Raw genomic sequence first — 7,729 nt, 5'->3', positions numbered from 1 at the left:
TAAAGAGGGACCTTTAAAGAATAATGTTGTAAAGAAGTAAAGGAAATGTTCAAATACAAAATTAAGGAAAAGGGTAGCAAGGGAAGGATTGAATTAAAACAGAGGTTATAAGTTGTAGAATGATTTGAAAATAAAGGAAAGGAATAGGAAAAAAGGAAACAAACAAAAAAAGAAAAACAGGAAACGCATGTAGGAAAAAAGAACGAGAAGTCAGAAAGTGGTAAAGACAGGAAGGAAAAAGCTCAGAAAGGAAGAAAAGAAAAGACAAACTTAGAATTAGAGAGACCACCACCATACACTGAGGAACACATGCAAAAGGTGGTCAGGGGAATGTACCCACTACAGGAGCTGCATGAACAAGATAAAGGAACATGGGGAATTGAAGGACATGTGACAGGACAAATTAAAGTGACTTTATGTGACTCTGAGTAGATGTCTAGACAAGCTCCCAATGACAACAGAAGGGAATGGAGTGAAGAAAGAGCAGCAGAGTCACAGAAGTCAAGAAAGACTAAGCTACAAAAAAGAGGAATAGATATGAAAAGATTAAAAACAAATTGAACAATTTCTGTCAGAAGTACAGGGGTTCAGAAATAAGCATTTAGTCACACCTGAAAAAAGTATTACGGGACGCAGTAAAAAAAAAAAAAAGCACTCCCTGGAGAGGTGGAGAGGAGAAAATCTAGAAAGAAGGAACAACATAGATTCCTGGAGAATCCCACACTCTATCGCTTTATGAGTCCGACAGTGATGAAGCAGGAGCAGAGGAAGATGAGGTAATCGAGAGTGATCAACAAAAAACAGTAAAGATAAGAAAAAGGGTACATGACTATTAAACATGAAAAAGAAGCAGGAAAAGGAACAGAAAAAGTGAAACAGATGAGCACACCAAAACGCAGTAGCCAAGCATACCTAATGAGTAGAAAACAAGTGTGCATTAGCACTAAAAATGACAATAAAATAGCAATAAAAATTGAAATAAAAATACAGGAACAAAATAAAACATATACTGTAGTTATAAATAAATGAACAATATAAATGAAAATGATAGTAACAGTAATAACAATAATAATAAAAATAAATAAAACAAAATGATAAAATTATGAAAAAGCATAAAATGATAAAATATTAAAAGCCATTCTAAATAGGCGGGTCTTGTGCTATAAACAAAGGGAGGTCCGTAATTTTGCGCAACACTGGTGGAATGGTGTTCCAGAGTTTAGGACCAGCAACTGCAAAGGAGCGATCACCCCATTGTTTGTATCTTGACCGAGGGAACACTAGCAGATTTTGGTTTGCAGAACGTAAGGCTCTACTTTGGTGATAAAGACTTATTATCTCACTCAAGTAGGACGGTACCAGACCATTAATCGCATTAAAAACAAACATCAAAAGTTTAAACTGAATCCGGAACTGTACCGGAAGCCAGTGGAGGGATACAGGATTGGTGTGATGTGATAATTTTTCTGATTATTGATCAGCATACGAGCCGCAGCATTCTGCACAAGTTGCAGTCGATGTAGACGATCTTGAGTGATTTCCACATAAAGTGCGTTGCAGTAGTCTAGCCGCAAACTAATAAAAGCATGAATGGCTTTCCTCAGGTCGCTCCGATTCAGAAAGGGTTTGACCTTTGCAAGGAGGCGAAGATGAAAAAATCCTGCCCTGACAACAGAGTCAATGTAAGTCTGAAAGTTTAAACTGCTGTCTAAAGTAACCCCCCAATTTTTGACATTAACATTCTGCCTAACAGAGGCTATCTTATTAACAAAATGATTAAGAAATTCATCACAGAATAACCTTGATACACAGGTCGGAACATTATACAATGGATTTGTAACTGACTATTCAAAGATAAAAGGGAAGTGGTCCGAAATACAGATATCAATTATTTCTGAGATGGATACTGGAAGTCCATGTGAAATAACAAGATCCAGTGTGTGGCCATGCTGATGTGTAGGGTCATTTACTGATTGGGTCAGGTCAAAGGAGTTTAAAAGACTTTAAAAGTCATTTACCAGTTGGCTGGATGGACAACAGACATGAATATTAAAATCTCCATAAATGAGTAAGCTGTCATATTTCGGCATTAATTTAAAGTGTAACTCTGAAAACTTAGAGATAAAGTCCTTATTGTATTTAGGTGGACGATAAACAATAGCACACAGTACAGGACATGCAAACTAAATTAAAACCAGTTCTAGCTCAAAGCTATTGTAGCTTTTACATGGGATTAAACAGCAGCTAAATTTTTGTTTGAAAATCTCAGCCAGTCCTCCACCACGACGCGACACTGGCGGCATACTCAGGAAGGATTAGCCGGGAGGGAGGAGCTCGAAAAAGGCGCTGTTATCACCTTGTTTTAGCCAAGTTTCCATGAGCAAAATAAAATCCAAGTTGATAGGACGCGAAGGCTCACAACTTCCTCCAATTAATAACATCAGAAGACACTACCATAACAGCACCATTGTTATTCTCACCTACTACTCCAGTTAATTTGTGTAAACTTAGGGCAAGAATTCGATGTGATAGGACAATAGGACAGTTCTTTTTTTTTCAAGAGTTCATGAGAAGAATGGATTGTGCAATGACAACCAGATTGCAAAAGAGTAACCTTGCCATTGTACTGTACTATGTACTACGAACGAGATGAAGAATATGCACAATTGTTGTCAGATGTGATGGAGAACACAGTCACTGATGTGTTACTAGGAGATATAACTGTAGAAGTTCTAAGAGCAGCCATCAATGTACACCTGACCGAACAAATGAAACACAGGCATCAAGTACCTAACATAGCACCTCACATTTCTCTATTAGTGGGGAAAAAGACGCAATCATAAGAATTAGGACTTATGGTCAAACAAGCAGCTGAAGTGACTAGGTGGGAACCAACCTAATCCATCTGCACATATTTCACAAGATCAAAGGTTTTTAAAAATAACCTTTTTAGGAATAGATAGAATAATGGCAACGCACACAGATAGATGGGAACATGAGTTTGTCAACACACCCTCAGAGGGGGATGTGTAACACTGTCATCGCACACATGAATGTCAGTTAAGATGGAATGGCAGATAGATGTAAAAGAAAATTAACATTAGAGTAATAATTGATGAAAACAATCTCAGAAAAACTATGGACAAGACATTCTACAGATGTAGGATTAGTTAAGTCTGGAGGACAAGCTTTAATAAAAATAAGATCAAATACAACATTGCCTTATCAAAGACAATACACACTGACTCCTCAAGCTATAGCAGGTATTAAGCATACAATAGATAAAAGTCCTTGTAATACTTCTATATTTCCTGTCAGAAAGCCCAACTCAAATAAATGGAGACTTGTGCATGACTTACGAGCCATATATCAAACCGTAGAAGCAGAATTACCTGTAGTGCCTGATCCTCACACACTACTGTCTAATATACCGGAAGATACTCAGTGGTACACTGTCATAAATTTATGTTCAGCATTTTTTAGCATTCCACTGCATCCAGCATCACAACACTTGTTTGCTTTTACATACGAGGGACAACATTTAACCTATAACCGTTTACCTCAGGGATACTGTGAAAGTCCGTCGATATTTAACCAAGTGCTGGCTCAAGACCTGTCCTCGATAAATATCAAAAGTACTTTAATACAGTACTGTGAAGATTTATTGATTTGTAGTCCAACTACAGAACAGTGTAAAGCAGATTCATTAGGAGTATTAAGTGTGCTAGCTAAAAATGGACATAAAGTTAGTAGAGAAAAGTTGCAATTCTGTAAGCAGAAGGTAGAATATCTAGGCAGAATGTTTAAAGAAACATCTAGACACATATCTCCAGAACATATAGAAGCAATATTGAAAGCCCCTAAACCACAGACTGTAAAAGGGATGCTATCTTTTCTAGGTATGGAAGGATTTAGTAGAGACTGGATCTGTGACTTTGCATTAAAAAACAGCCCCTTTGAGAGCAATAGTCAAAGCAGCTGGACGAACGAAAAATAGCGCAGTGTTAGAATGGACACCTGACGCACTGAAAGCTTTTGAACAGCTAAAGAGAGAACTCTGTACAGCACTTGCTAGCCCAGAGTATAATAAGCGATTCCACCTGTATGTCTCAGAGTGTAATGGTTTTGCCACAAGGGTTCTGACTCAACAAGGTCCTAGCAAGGAACCAATTGCTTATTATAGTACAGCGCTTGATAATATTGACAAAGGCATGCCTCCCTGCTACCGAGGGATGGCAGCAGAAGCATTTGCTTATCATCAATTAATACGGAACATTCATTTACGCTATACACCACCCATCTCAATACTTTGATATACTGTATACTGTTTGTTGGCAATGACAGACGTCAAACATTTCTTCACAGAAGTCTTCACAAGGTTTTCACACACTGTTTTTTTTTTTTTTGCTGGTATTTTGGCCCATTCCTGTTGATTTTTTGGGGCTATCGCTGGGCAACACGGACTCTCATTCCCTCCAAAGATTTTCTGTGGGGTTGGCCACTCCAGTACCTTAAAAATGCTTCTTACAAAGCCACTCCTTTGTTGCCCGGGTGGGGTGTTTGGGATCATTTTCATACCGAAAGACCCAGCCACGTTTTATCTTTAATGCCCTTGCTAATGGAAAAAGGTTTTCACTTAAAATCTTACGTTACATGGCCCCATTTATTCTTTCCTTTTTTCCTCGGATCAGTCAAACTGGTCCCTTTGCAGAAAAACAGCCCCAAAGCATGATGTTTCCACCCCCATGCTTCACAGTAGGTATGGTGTTCTTTGGATGCAACTCAGCATTCTTTTTCCTCCAAACACTATTTTGGGCTCTATTTTGGTTTCATCTGACATTCTCCCATATATGCCATATGACATTCTCCCAATCCTCTTCTGGATCATCCAAATGCTCTCTAGCAAACTTCAGACGGGCCTAGACATGTACTGGCTTAAGCAGGGAGACACGTCTGGCACTGCAGGATTTGAGTCTCTGGCAGCGCAGTGGGTTACTAATGGTAACCTTTGTTTCTTTGGTCCCAGCTCTCTGCAGGTCATTCACTTGGTCCCCCCGTGTGGTTCTGGGATTTTTACTCACAGTTCTTGTGATCTTTTTGACCCCACAGGGAAGGATCTTGCGTGGAGCCTCAGATCAAGGGAGATTATCAGTGGTCTTGAATGTCTTCCATTTTCAAATAATTGCTCCCACAGTTGATTTCTACACACCAAGCTGCTTAGCTATTGCAGATTCAGTCTTCCCAGTCTGGTCCATGTCTAGCAGAAGAGGAACTAGCAGACCCCCATCATCAACAGGAGCCCAGTGGAGAGAGTGGACAGCTTCAGATACCTCGGTGTTCACATCACGCAGGACCTGACATGGTCCTGTCACATCAACACCGTGGTAAAAAAGGCCCGGCAGCGTCTGTACCACCTCAGACGCTTGAGAGACTTTAGACTGCCCTCCAAGGTGCTCAGGAATTTCTACTCCTGCACCATAGAGAGCATCCTGACGGGAAACATCACGACCTGGTTCGGGAACAGCACCATGCAGGACAGACGAGCTCTACAGAGGGTGGTGCGATCAGCTGAGCCCATCATCCGCATTGAGCTCCCTGACCTGCACTCAATCTACACCAAGCGGTGCTGGACCAAGGCCAGGAAGGTCGTGAAGGACCTCAGCCATCCCAACAATGGACTGTTTACTCTGTTGCGGTCTGGGAAGCGATTCCGCTCCCTGAGGGCCAACACAGAGAGACTGAGGAGGAGCTTCTTCCCGCAGGCGATAAGGTCTCTCAACCACACCACTAGGCAAAACTAACACAATATTTTTACAGTTCTCAAAATCAATCAATCAATCTTTATACATCCATGGACACTATGGACAACTCCACGCACATCACATCTACACTACATGTTCACATTTACATTCTGGACCATTACACAAAGTCACTTTAATAACCATTGCACAAAGTCACTTTTTCTATGCATACTTGCACAAAATTATAGTTCTATGTATACAATATATTTCTATTTTCAGGTTCTATTTTTTCTAGTTAAATTTTTATTTAAATGTTTTATCATATTTCTTATATTGATATTTATTACTTATAAGTTTTAATTCTCTTTTTAAGGTCACTGGCGGTCGTGTAAGCATTTCACTACATTTCATACTGTGTATGACTGTGTATGTGACAAATAAAATTTGAATTTGAATTTTAAATTTGTCTACAATTGTGGAGTTTGGAGTGTGACTGTTTGAGGTTGTGAACAGGTGTCTTTTATACTTATAACAGATGCCATTAATACAGGTAATAAGTGGAAGACAGAGGAGTCTCTTAAAAGTTACAGGTCTGTGAGAGCCAGAAATCTTGCTTGTTTGTAAGTGACCAAATACTTCTTTTCCACTATAATTTGCAATTAAATTCTTAAAAAATCCTACAATGTGATTTTCTAGATTTCTTTTCCTCTAATTTTGTTTTTCATAGTTGAGGTTTACCTATGATAAAAATTACAGGCTTCCCTCATCTTTTTAAGTGGGAGAACTTGCACAATTGGTGGTTGACTAAATACTTTTGCCCCATTGTATACGAAGGTGCGAGACAGTAAATCCCGCAGATCGCATAATAACTCCAGCAGAGGGAGAAAAGATCATGTAGCAAAAGGGTAAAGATCATGTAGCAAAAGGGAAAGTGATAAAAAGAATCCAAAAGTCATGGTGGTCGCCTTATTTAGGTCCTATGTTTCATCGAACGCCATCACGGTTTTGCAAATTTATGTGCAGAGAAGTAATACCAAGATTTGAAATTCCAGACACAATTAGTTCAGACAATGGGAAACAATTCACCAATAGGATAGTACAAAAAGTAACTCAGTGGTTAAAGATCAAGCACAGGTTTGGATATGTGTACCACCCCAATCTCAGGGGATGGTAGATAGAGTGAATGGAATAAAAAAAAAAAGGAAATTGGCTAAAATATGTGCAGATACAGATATGAATTGGTTTCAAGCGTTGCCACTAACCTTAATGTGCATGAGATTGCAAAGTAACCGCAACACACATCTAACCCCGCATGAAATGCCTACTGGCAGACCTATTCTCACATCATTTATTCACCTGCCTACACTCGAAAAACTACAGAATAAACTTGATCATTATGTGAAACCCCTTTCTGAAATACACAAAGTTATTTTCCAACAGGTTAAGGGAGCCACATTACATGACATCACCGGACAGAGGACAGCTGACGAAGCTGGTGACACAGAGAAGACAAACAAAAGAACCATGCTGCCTGGTGATTGGGTGTTTATCCAAGTGTTCAAAAGAAGGTGGAACCAAGCTAGAAGGGAAGGACTATACAACGTGGTGTTGGCAACCCCAACTGCTGTAAAGGTACAAGGTAAAAATGTATGGTACCATTTAATCATTGCAGCAGACTCCAAACCCATAAAAGGCAAGAGATCGAATTAACCATGAAAAGAGGTCTCCAAGGCAACCGAAAGAAGCAGGACCATCAGTTGCTTCAGGAGGTAACAAGATACCCAGACAACAGGTACCAGCTCCTTACGGATATACAGAAGGACTATCCTGGGTGAAGGAACAAGGATACTATCCAGAGTGGCTTTAAGAAGACATACAAGATTGGGAAGCAGAATTCGAAGAAGAGGAAGCAGAAGCAGAACAAGGTGGACCATCACACAGTTTGAAAGCAGATTGAAGAAAAAGAAGAAGAAGAAGAAACACTTGAC

Source organism: Clarias gariepinus, chromosome 5, assembly GCF_024256425.1.
Source record: "Clarias gariepinus isolate MV-2021 ecotype Netherlands chromosome 5, CGAR_prim_01v2, whole genome shotgun sequence".
NCBI classification, from domain to species: domain Eukaryota; kingdom Metazoa; phylum Chordata; class Actinopteri; order Siluriformes; family Clariidae; genus Clarias; species Clarias gariepinus.
This window is presented reverse-complemented; position numbering follows the sequence as displayed.